This window comes from Ixodes scapularis, unplaced genomic scaffold (genome assembly GCF_016920785.2).
Source record: "Ixodes scapularis isolate PalLabHiFi unplaced genomic scaffold, ASM1692078v2 PGA_scaffold4__175_contigs__length_147842914, whole genome shotgun sequence".
In the NCBI taxonomy this organism is placed as follows: domain Eukaryota; kingdom Metazoa; phylum Arthropoda; class Arachnida; order Ixodida; family Ixodidae; genus Ixodes; species Ixodes scapularis.
Window position 1 is genome coordinate 9,102,941 of NW_024609879.1, and position 12,962 is coordinate 9,115,902.

Here is a 12,962-nt window from a genome sequence, read left to right on the forward strand (position 1 = left end):
GCGCTTTTTGAAGTTGATGCCCGCGCACTTGTCACATGGCCGCCACTGGCTTCTATTTTCGTCACCTCTGGTGACGTGGCTAATCAGAACTCTGATGCCGGCACATATCATATCGGTGCAAAGCATCACCGCACATTTGCGCATTTCGAAAACCAACACCGAAAATGAAATGCGCCGGTAAGGCCAAAGTCCAGAAGATGGAACGTTATGTTAACGTTGCTGCTCATGATCTCATCCGCCGAATGTCCAGAACGACAGTCAGAAAAACATTCAAGTCCGGCGCGCACTTACGCGCCTCGACGCCTTGAAGCTTTGGGATGCTAATGTGGCCATAGGCCAAAGCAGGATCTTCATTGCACGGCCACAGAATAGTCATGGGGAACATGGCGAAGTGGTAACTTGCTCGTGGCGGTTCCGTCATGAAGATTAGCGGCGTCAGGCAATCCAGCCGCCAGCCATTGGCTCCATGAGACGCCGGCGCTGACCACACTGCAAAGGATGTTCTTCTCGAGAGGAGGCATTCCGGGTAACTTTAAGGCGCCATGCCAGAAATCCTACTTCTACACCAAATGTTACGTTTTATATTTACAGGAGGACGTCCATAGCCAAATTAGAACAGATTAGAAGTGTGTCACGCGCCGTCTGCACGCGCTTCGTCGTCGTCCTCCGTGGGTTCTAGCACGCGCCTCAGCAGCACCGTTACACTATATTAGAAGTGAGGACATTCAAGATGGCTGCGACCTTGAGGAAAAGATGTATAGCAATTCTCTCAAAATATCGCAAGGAAAAAAACTTGACTCAAGCCGCGTGCTCGGAAACAGCACGTCTGAATGTCTGTGCATTGTACAACGGGTTCTGTACGAAAAGCGAGCTACAAGAGAGAGGGAGAAAAGGCTCTGGCGAAAAGGATAAAGAAGAAATCGTATTGATTTGGTCTTTTATTAAAACATTTAATGATTGCTCATTAACGGGTAAATGTGGTTTAAATTACCAATTATATCTCTGACGCAAGCACAACAACTGTTTGTAAAGCGCCAATATAGTATGTGTTTATATTTTTCAATTTATTGATTTCGCGTGTTAACCACATTGGCGCTGCAAGCGAGAAAAGCAAGCATGTCATGCTGGGTCGGCAGGGCGAGCGTCGCTGAGCTCGTGTCCCCCTATGACTTAGGTGCCCCCAAGTGTAGGAGCCAATACCCTAAAACTACTTATTCTTAAATTTCGTGCTGTTAATTTGCAAACACCTTCTGGTGCAGTAAATATGGACGTTTGCTACAACTGCGGTTACCACAAGCTTCAATATTTCTCGAACTATCCAAGAGTTCAAAGAATTACCTCCCATCTTCTCATTCCAGTCATAGTTGGGGTAAAAACTTTTTCCAAATATTGAAATGTATGCCGAACGATTATGGAGTGGCTGATGTAGTTTCGTTATCTGCTGCAGTTCGGAGCTTTCATCCTTTGGGATTGCGCTCGAGCGACCGACTTTGGTGGAGGGGCGCTATTAATGTGATATTAGAAGTGATCGTGATGAGATTGCAACTGGAGATAAAAACTCAGCACTTATACAAGGCTACTAGAGACAACTCAAATCAACATATGCAAAATCAGCCTAGAAATTAATCTGCTAGGCTCCCTTTATAGTGGCCGTTTTGTCTTGCGCTTTGTCACTCATTTAGATTGTTTAGTGTATAGTGTACGAGTATTGCTTTTGTATATTTCTACCTTGCCACTCTAGCTAAACTAGAGTAAAATAATTTAAAAATAAAATACACCAATTTTAATAGAAATCAAATTTCGATAACTGGTTTAACAGCCTGATCAGCAGTGTGGTGGACTGCGCTAACAACTACGCTGCTGGGGACGTTTTTAGGTTTTATTCTGTATTATAAGGTTTTTTCAGCATTGCTCAGGAAGACTACAAGAACAGGCCCGTGCACAATTTTTTAGAACTTTTGTTTTAATGTGTTACGAAACGTGCTTCTAGGAAAGTTTCTTTCTACTGATGCCGTTTACTCATCTGACTAAAGATATCACCTATAGCCCAGGAATTTTTAATCAACACTTAAATTTTTTCAGGATTTATCTGAGAGTCAAACAAGGCAAAAAAGCAGGTCCCGTTCCTGTCTTTTCTTTAGGAAAGTTAGAGGGATTTAAATCGAAACTGAAAGAGGAAAAACTTTCTTTTTACATCTTTTTTTTTTTGCACGAATACTGTTTAAGTGACAATAAAGAGTTCATATTGGAATCCGCTTTCATAGTGGTAACGTAATCTTTTATTTCTTTCTAAAAAAATAGAATAGTTCTACAGATAGATCGCGGAAGTGGACATAGGCCGTGAATGTTGGGATTGATAACCCCTCAAAAAAATTATATTTTATTTTCGAAACCCACCAGTCGGGGTAGTTATATTTTCGATCTAAATACAGTCCATTATTCAAAACAGTTCCCTCGCGTGCATGCGTTTATTCAGCTCTCAAAACCGGAAATTTGATGTTCGGGAGACTAGATATTGCCCCGGCCGTGATACCTTGGAACAGAGTGCCAGGTCCGCCTCCAGTAAACTCCAATGTGAATGATATTTACAGATCTATTGCAATTCACATTGTCCCATTGCAGCCAACGCTACTATCCGATGTGGCAAGCAGTGCCCTGAAGCGCATTATTATAACATCTCTAGTCTTTGCGTTTAAAAAAGAAGCTCAGTCTCACGGTGCATTTTTTATCCGTAATTGTTTTTGCCGGTAAAAGCGCAAAGACGACCATCGCCGTGACAATACACTTTTGGTGCTGCTTAATAGGCTTTGGGCGGATCGTAGCGTTGAGCGTGGTTTGACATAATAAGGAACAGAGAATAACTTAAATGCCAATGGACGCCTAGCTATACGTATCATGCTTTTGCTGATCGTCTACTTAAAAAAAAAAAGACGAATTAAATAAACGTTCTTGTTGGTGTGCGATAGTGTATTTTCTGTATCTAGTCTCATGTCACCCTCTTCCCTAAACGTAATGGTTACTTCACTCCTCCTTTACATCTCTGAGTACCAATACTATTTTTCTAAAATTTATTTTAGAAAGATATTTACGCCCTAGGGTAATATTTTAATCCTGACCACTCGTGTTTTAAGCACAGAAATGTAGAAAAATAAACGGTCAATACATCATCTCATACACAGTCGGTTTATTGCACGACAAAATGACAATGTACGCTCGTACGAGAACGAAAATGAAAAAGAAAAAAATGTCCTTGCCATGACCGTTCTGTGAATCTTGCCTCATGGCTGCAACAAAATGCGAAATACAATGCGGCGCTGCGTTTTTTGACGTGTTTCTTGAAGTAATTGTTGACGTGTTTCTTGACGTGCGAACGCCAGCAACAATACGTTCTTACAAGAATGGAACTAGGAGCGACGGAGCGCGTTCTGAAAACCTCAAAGTACATGTAGTATTTATTTTGTAATTTCTACACGATAACTGTTGGACAGATTTTTTTTTTAAATTTTGATGATGATAACGATCGAGGGTTTTGTGGCGCAAAAAGCAACTTAGGCCAAAGTGCGCAGCACTACGTAATATATTATATTATTTCCGTATGTCGTGACCTGGCAGATATGTCTGGTAATAGATCCGGTGTAAATGGCCAGTGCTAGCAATAAAACTAAGTGCACGATCAATTGAGATGAGAGGGTTTTTTTCCAGTAAAAGAATAGGGTAAACGAGTATACGATATAAGAACGGCAGGAAAATATTACCGTCGTTTTTACTCAAGACCACAGGAAGCCCCTAATTTCTGTAGGATGGACACAAATCGTCCGCAGTCTGCACAGCGTGCTGGATGTTCCCACCAGAGGAGGGGTTGGTGGGCGATATACGAATGGCCTATGCGAAGACAACATATTAAGACCTTGTGAAACCTATTCCCGAATGTGGTACTCTCCCAGAATTTAGAAAAAAGCCTCGGGAAGTGAACATTACTGTAAAATACTCTGTCCCATTTTCTCAGCCATCCTTTCAAAAATTGAAGGCCTCAAGGCTCGTCTGATGTTTTGGTAAGGTATCAAGCAGCTAATAGACCGGTTCCGCCAAGCGTTCGGCGCATGCGTGTCGCCGCCATAACTTTGGCTCACAGGAGGCAAACGGCTGTACACGAGAGGGCTCGTGCTGTCATGTGCTCCACACGTGCAGAGCTCCAGCGAAATTGTCGCACGTGCAGAAAGGCTGAAGTTCTCTCGATGCATAGCGGCAGCGGTGGCGTTCTCAACTGGCTTTTGAATTACGTCTATTGCTGAAGATTCTTGGAGGATGAGACTTGCCGTCAGCTTTCTTGTTGCCTAATAAACTCACGTGACTTGGAACCCAACAAAATGAAATGTAGCATCCGTTCCGCAATTTTCTATTAATCTTGACATGCACAAGCGCTATGAGCACATTTTTGGTGTGTTTCAGGGAGATAATATCAGTAATCACACTTTGCAAGTCTACTAATATATTCGACCTTTTCATTCTCTTCAGTCTAATGCAATCGTCTGCTAACGATGCTGCATACAATTCCCTAGTAAAGATACTGGCAATTAAATTGATGCGTTCACTGTGGAAGCAATTTGGGAGAGCATGGCGCGTTAATGGCCACACGGTGCAGGATTGGCGTTTTGAAAAGGCGGAAGAAACTTGGATGTATTGTGGCAAAATATATTGGACGATGAAAGTTAGCTAAAACCAATAGAAAATTTCTCGGAGTGCATAAAACATCCCGTAAGTTATAGATCTTAACACCCTTAATATAGAACTGGAAATTATCAGCATGCTTCACCTTTAAATAAAAACAGCAAGAAAAAACATAGGGACAGACAGAACAGCACCTCTTTCGAGAACAATGACCATAGGAGCGTCAGTGTACTCACTGCATTTTGTAATATATCTGTCGCAACAGGCTGAGTGTCTCTCCCACCGAACAAAACTGTGAACTGGCTGAATGAGTGTCAATTCCTACAAATTTAGTGCCTTTGCACATAAGGTCAAGTGTTTCGTTGTGGCTTAGGAGGTTTTCGTTGATTTTACCCGATTTCAAGTTATATCAATATTAGTTCGCTTTGTGCAGGGTTCCTCGTCGTTCGGTTTTTGCGTCCTTCCTTTTCTAGAGTTACGGCTTTCGCCAGAGAACTGTACGTTTCGAGTGATCCTTGGAACATCTTTCTTTTTAGTTGTTTTGGAGGCACTGCCGGTGTAAACCGTGTTGAAAAATGTTTGTCTTTTTTGTGTGTCGTATAAAAGGGGTCACCGATTCTCAATTCTATTGTAAAGGTTGCTTTGCTGTACTGCATTTGGCACAAGATTCCCCAGTTCTCTTGAATAATAATAATAATATCTTTATTTCCATCAATCTTGATGGGGAAGCGCAAGGAAAAAAGCTGTGATATGCAGCTTGACTGGTCCTTGATCCCCTTACAGTGGTCAACGGCAAGCATCGAGAAACAAAGATGAAAATCACATTCAGTAGCAGCTGAAGGTATTGTTAACAGAAAAAGAAAACAACTTGAACAAACAACGTTTTATGAAAATAATGCATCATGTACAAAAATATCCACGCAAGTCTTTGAAAGTCAAGTGTTCAAGGGAAACATTACTACTGCACAAAGTATTTAACAAATTTGGAAGAGTAAATTGGAGCATCTGAGAGCCATAGTTGGTTCGCTGAGTAACCATCTTCCACTTCTCCGCGTGACGAGTAGAATACACGGGTGAATTTTCCTCCAACAATGCAAGATTCTGTAAGAAACATGTGCCCTTTATTATTTCACTCTTAAAACTGGTACAAAGTCGATATGAATACAACTTGTGAACATCAATTATCCTATAGCTTTTTAAATAATTCAGCAGTGTGAAAATCAAAAGGTACATTACCTACACCTCTGAGTATTTTCTTTTGTAGTATGAATAGTTTTTCAATATTAGTTAACGTTGATGTACCCCAAACGAGGTAGCAGTAGGCTAAGTGGGAGTAAAATAAAGAGTTATAGATCAAGAGTTTCACATTTGTTGGCAATATGTAACGGTAGCGATTCACAATCCCTACCACGCGAGCCAGTTTTGGAATAATATAGTTGACATGGCTATCCCAGGACATATTTTCACTAAAAAATACTCCGAGAGTTTTAAAACAACTGACTATTTCAATTCGAGACGAATTAAAACTGAGAAGCTTAGACACCACCACAGGTTTATTTTTTGGACGAAAAATAATAGCTTTTGTTTTACTACTGTTTACTGTCAATGAGTTACTATCACCCCAAGATTTAATTCTAGACAAACTTAAGTTAGCCATATCGATTAGCTCATCAGCGGTTTCGGAGGAAAAAATATGCTTGCATCATCAGCATACATTAAGAATGTTGCCTCCTTATTGACGTTAATTATATCATTTACGTACATGTTGAAAAGGAATGGCCCTAGTACACTACCCTGTGGAACGCTTGACGTAATAGGCTTAATAGTGGAGGAATTACCATTGATGGATACATATTGCTGTCGATGCTCTAGATAAGATTGCAGAAGTAATAGCGCCTGCCCACGGATACCGTAAACTTCAAGCTTTTTAAATAGGACCTTATGATTAATACAATCGAACGCCTTGGTAAAGTCTAAAAACACCCCGAGAACCAAGTTTTTCTTTTCAAAGTTTTTTAATATAAATTCTTTTTGACTAAGTAAGGCTGTTTCAGTTGAGCAATTATTTCTAAAACCAAACTGCGAGGAAGTAACAAGGTCATGTGTATTTAAAAAGTCTACCAAACGACGATAAATTATTTTTTCTAACGCTTTAGAAAAAACGGGCAGTATAGAAATGGGCGTGTAGTTCCCCAATTCATTCTTATCACCTTTTTTCGTACAGAACAGTTACTTTCGCTACTTGCATTTCGCTACAAAACAGTTCCTTCTCTCGCTCTCTCTCCTCTCTAGTGTTTTGTGCAGGATTTGATGCCTATATAAGCCCTTTTGTTGTGAAATAAATTTCAGCTGTGTTGGAGACCTTGTGTTTTTCCGTACTATTTTGTCCCACGCTCGGGGTTTTACTCAGAAATTCAATCATAAGCTTGCTTTAGCCCACAGATTGCAAAAGGCGCATTATATGGAACCGAGTTAGTCCCCCGCATTGAAATAGAGCGACTTCCTGTGCGAAATTTAAATCGTTAGAAATATGCACTATAATTATTAGAGCTGAATTCACCGTGGAAACGCTGAACGAGAACGTCTGCAACAGCTTTGACGGACCCCAAGTCAAGTTTTATACTGGAATGGTAAAACATCGGTAGTCACCTTTGATGTTTGCGTATGCGATTTCAAGCATCTTCAAGCGTACAAAAAAAAGTACTTACAGAGGAGAGATATGAAATCCAAGATGTAGTCTTTGCCAGCTTTCTTCTCTAGCGGGCTTGCGCATTGCGCCTTTTGAAGTTAATCTTGGTCTTCACAGTTGTCTGCCACGGGAAAACTTTCCAGGCTCGATTTTGTTTCGTAGCGGTGGTTGAACAGTCTTCGTTCCACCACGGCTTGCGTTTCTTCGGTAAATTACCGGAGGTATGGGGGATAGACTACTCGGCGGCATTAATTATCTGTTTAATACCACACGTCGTGGCAGATAGTGAAGCCCTGAATGTAGCAACTTGGCTAAAACTTTCCCAGACCGCTTTGTCTAGTTTCCAAGTTGGCATACGTTTCTGAACTCAGGGTAGGTCAACAAAGCTCTCTAAAGTATACGGGAAGTTGTTACTCTCAAATGGATTATCTGAAACCTTCTAATAAAAACAAAGAAGCCATTATGGTGATGAAATAGAAAAATAATGCAGGTGAAAGAGCTGTGTGCAGCACTAAGAAATGTTGGGGATTTGTTGTTTAAAGAAAAATTTGAAAACAATAGCCATCGCTCAATAACCCCTCTACGGGAATCAAGTCTTGCATTGTCCCACATGATGTAATCAGCATTAGATTTACCTAAAATTACAAACGGCTGTGAAAGTTGAGTTAAAATGTTCTGTATCTCATGCTCGTGTTTGGGAATGTGTGCTGGGAGATACAAAAAAACAACCATAAAGAGACGGTCAGTAAGAAGTTTTGTGTAGCCACAGCCTTGAAAGGAGAGTCAAGGGGGACCCCGGTACACCCTACTCCAACCTGCACTACAATTACAACACCGCCAGATGAATGTGAAGATGCGCGGCCCTTGCAGAAAATAAGATAGTTTCTCAAAACTTCCGTATGATTCGAGGTGAAATGAGTCTTCCATTATGCTAGAGCTATTCAGGCGTATCTCGCTAACAAGAAAGTAAACATCGCCAATGTTTTGAGGAGACCCTGACAGTTCCAATGCAGGAAGCTAAGATGAGCCATAACAAAATTTAGTTAAACATGTATATAACAATATAGTTTGAGATCTTGTTGAACTCTAGGAGGACATCGCTTTGGACGCCATTTTCTGCCGCCAAGTCACCAGATTATAGTTAAGGATTTCAAAAGACTTGGTGACTAAAACCTGTGAAATTTCCTAGAGGTTTAGCATCGTGTTCAGAGTGCATCCCTAGAAAACGAGTGACACCTTTATGAGCTGAGGATAATGAAGATAGTATAATTGCTTCGGTGTGACCCCTTTTCAGAGGCGGATTAGGTATTTTGGCTTGCTTGGGACTTCAGTGGCTCTAGTGCGCCATCCACTATTTTGCCCCTCAAAGGAAGAGATAACACCTGATAACAAAAAAGCCTTTGCTAAGAGTGCCACTCCACCAGCGCTTGTCCAAACACCATGCACAAGTGTGGTTCTAAATAAGGAAATTCATACCCACCCAAGTTTGGTCCTTGCTCCAAAGGAAGGTAAAAAATAAAAGAAGCGAAGAGGAGGAAAGTGAAAGAAGAGGGGGGATATCAGAAGAAAGGCGACTGACTGGATCATCGTGGTCGGGCCTTACCAGGACACCAGTCCTCAAGAAGCGGACGTCCAGGTAGTGTATTGCCTTGCCGGGGGGGGGGGGGGGGGGGCGAAGGGTTCGAACTTTTCTTGAGCCCAGCACAACGATCAGGATCTCCTTTTTCCCGGACGTGGGTAGGCAACACAGAGCCAGACAAGGGTGGGTGCACCTACAGTCGCTGAATGTTCCCGGACTACCGAAACTCCCAAGCTTCAGTTCTGGCTTGTTTTTGTCGTACGTGTGTCTTTTGCCGTCTTCTTTTAGTTCGCGCCTTTTAACATTTTAATTTGTTTCAGGACCGAGTCTCGGTGCCGCCGTGGCGTTCCAACCCATCGCCAATATGGCGTTGCCAAGTGCGGTCGAAGGGTACAGTGTAGCTTTCGTTCTCGTGCGATCTCTTCAATCGAGTTTCCTCGACTGTAGCGAGACCGGATTTTCTTTCTTTTCTTAAGTTATTTCCTTCAAGTCTCGTGCGTGTTGCTCCTCGCTGTCTCGTCTCGTCTCTCTCTTTGTCTCTCTCTATATCTCCCCTTGAAACACATCGAAGTCAAATCTTAGGCTTAGCGCCTGAAGCGTAGAATTTGAAGCACAGCACCAGCGCAACCGCAGCGAGCAAACGATCCGGCAATCTTCTTTGGCAAGCCAGATTAACGGCTACATGATATAATGCAGAAAAACTGGAGGAAATCAAAGCACTTTCCCTTCGGTTCTAACTCGTCGATGCTCAGAGCTCACACTCGTGCTTACCCGCGATACCCGTGGTAACACGAAATGTTTATATACGCTTTTTGTTATTTTGGGCAAATCCTCATAATGGCCGACTGATAACTTCCGCCATGGGCTAAACCAGCCAATTATATCTGGATTCTGCAGAATAGACTTCCTGTAAGCGGACTGAATGCAACGGCGTACTCTGGGAACATTCAGTGACCATAGGTGAACTCACAATGCTCGGGGTCCGTAGTGACGACACTCACAAAACACCCAGAAAAGAAGGTGCCCCCTGCTGGTTTTGAATTTTTTTACTTTAATCGCGTCGACAAGTTATTGAGAAATTGAACTGTACAAGTACATATCTACAATATTTTTCTTATCTTTACATAAATTTTAAACAGCTAAAAAAAGACTGTCTTTGACACTTGCGTTTGGAAACAATTTACAAAGTTCTCTTAAAGGGTAAACGCGAAGAAAAACATATGTTTTCTTTAACAGCCTACTTGGCTGTTAGACTGGTGCAACCGAGAAAACCTGTTTTCTCTAGTGACGTCTAACGCCTGGTCAGCTCAGTTGGTAGAACGCTCCACTGGGAATGGAGAGAGGTCCCGGGTTCGATACCCGTACCAGGCAGATTTTTTCGGTCGCGCACCGGTCACCTAGCTGTGTTTGGAGATTTGTGTTTGTTCTTCGTCCCTCTTGTTCACCTTCTCCAGGGATTATTTTCGTCATTCTTGTTCAGCTCGCTTGCACCTTTGCATTTAATTGCATTATAAGCAAAAAAGTAATAGTTTTCGATAAGCGGATTTGGTCTGTTCTTGACTCGAACTTCAGTCCAAACGCATTAATTTATCTCAAGGTCAAACCGCCGAAGGTACGATATGATTTCCGTACAGCCGTAAGTACGCCTCCCCCGAGTGTCGAGGAGGAACCTGCCGAATTCCGGTCACATCTAAAAACCTGGTAATCGGAACTTTATTACTCAGAACTAAATCATTACATTCCTTCTTTATTTAACGAACTCCCAGAGTCCCTTATGAATATAAATTCCACTAGGGTACTAAAACGGAAACTAAGGAATTGGTGTCAAGCATCTGAGCTGCAGATATCGTAGCCTGACCGTTGGAGATATTTCGTACTTTTATTTCATGGTTGCGTGAGTAGACTTGGCAATAAGCACCTATATTTCATGCTCTCAAGTGTTCCATTTTTTGTATTTATTTCTGTTGCTAATTTGATGTTCCTTTCATTTTTTGTTGTTGTTGTGCTGCGGTGTGCTTCCTTTTTGTTTATTTTTTGTAACAACATGTATTCTAGTTGGTCGCCTGGCCCCACATACAAGCAGAATGCTGCTTTTGTGGGCCAGCTCTTTATCTTGTATGAAATGATCTGAAAATAAAAATTGAATTGAATTGAAAAAAATACAGAAGTGGTTAGCCAAGTTTCAGTGATACATAAAATGTCAAAATTTGAGGCCAAAACCGATGTAAAAAAGATATCCGACTTCGTCCGCAAACCGCGCACATTCCGATAATGAATTTGTGTGCTATTCATTGTGTTATGGCGCGTTATCTCAAGTCTCGGAAGATTCAGAATCTACGAGCAGACCTCAAAAAGTCCCAAACAAGCACCCCTCGGGCCACACGCAAGCATCGCTGATAAGACTAAAGTTATCAACAGTAGTGCTTATATGAAACGAAGCATACGTGTCATATTTGCTACGAAGCTTCTTGCAAGTGAAAGAGCACAACTCCAAAGTGGAGGAGACAAGTATATTCACCTAATTGCAAAGTAAGATTACCTAAATCAGGACGATTGATGTAATTTTATCAAAGCCATGCCGCTTCTATCGAACAATCTTTTAGGTTCCAGGAATAGGCCTAGTGCGTAAACCTCGCTTACTTTATTCTTATGGTTCACTTAGTGTCGAACATACAATTTGCCAATTGTTAAGCAGGAATTTTGATAAACTTCGGCTCTCAGGGCATCTAACAATGAAAAAAAAAAGAAAGACATTGATCTATGACGGTTGTGAGTGGCCGACCTCCGCCCACAGGAGAAGCATGCTCTTTACTTAATCAAAATTCCCGATGAATGTGCACAATAAAAAGTGCAACGAACCTTTCGAGCATGCAGTTTTTGTGACCTTGTTTCCGTCACCACAATATAAATCTTCTCAAAAACCTTAAAACTCATAATCAGAGTCTTAAACATCTGGCACCTGCAGACCCCAGAGCTTCGAAAATAATATTTTATTGTTGAGTCACGGTACACACTATTTCGTTCAAATTTTTAAAGTAAACTGGATATGAAAATGCTTCATTTATCTTTATTTATACAGAGAACGTCGGTATATACAGAACGTGTTACCGAGCCATTCATTGGGTTTACAAAAATCATTGCAGGTTATATTTTTTTGTTTTGTTTTGGTACTATGCGATTTTATTTTAAGCTCTGTTATCTTTATGTATAATGGTGGGCACGTACTGTGTTTCTTGGTTCTTCTCACCAAACCGTTCGAACGCAAATGCCGAACGCCGTAACGCCTGCCACCAGCGTTAGTATTTGTACAGTTAGTAAAGATCACCGCAGTAAAGACAAGCCAAGTTAACTTAGCGTCTACCCGCAAACGGGTGCGACATTGAAGGTTACGATATGTACATGGCAAGGTAGCAGAATGTCGAGCTCACAATCATAAGGTTGTGGTGCGATTCCCGTTAAAGCACTTTTAAAATTTTGATATATCTTTCAATTTACCACTTTTTTGTACAGTTTTTGCTTTGAGTGGCATCTTAAACACTTCGTAACTGTTTCCGTGGCGTTCCGTCACACTTTCCTTGAGGATCCCAGCCATGGACGTGGGAATGAGGGGAGGCGACATACCGGCTCAAGTCAGCCTAGAGAGAAAAATCAAGTGAAGCCGAAATTAAAGGTTGCGGTCGGCGGAACGCCCCCAAGGCTTACCAAAACACAACCGAATCAGCTTTAGGCGCCAAATCAGCTCACTTCGATCGCCTAATTCGTCCAATAGCACCTTTTGGTTTTGGTCCCCGTTGAAGGAGTGTCCCTCCAAGCTAAATGTCGCCCACGGCTTAACCGCTGGCGGCGTTCTGTCGCCTACGGAAGCCTCCCACATCCATGACCCCAGCACATCCGCCAAGAGCTAACATTTTTATATATATATATATATATACATATTAATGTGGTAGTTAGTTTTGATATACAAAGTGTTCAGCGGCAAACAAAAACAAACATAGACAAAGTTCCGGAAGAGTATCTTGCTTCCGG

General features: G+C 41.7%; 1 non-coding gene across 1 annotated transcript; it reads left to right on the forward strand.

The window, feature by feature from the left end:
• The first annotated feature begins 10,232 nt into the window (after positions 1-10,232).
• On the forward strand, positions 10,233-10,307 carry Trnap-ggg. The gene has a single exon. It is a non-coding gene; the product is annotated as a tRNA-Pro (tRNA).
• The last annotated feature ends 2,655 nt before the right edge of the window (positions 10,308-12,962 follow it).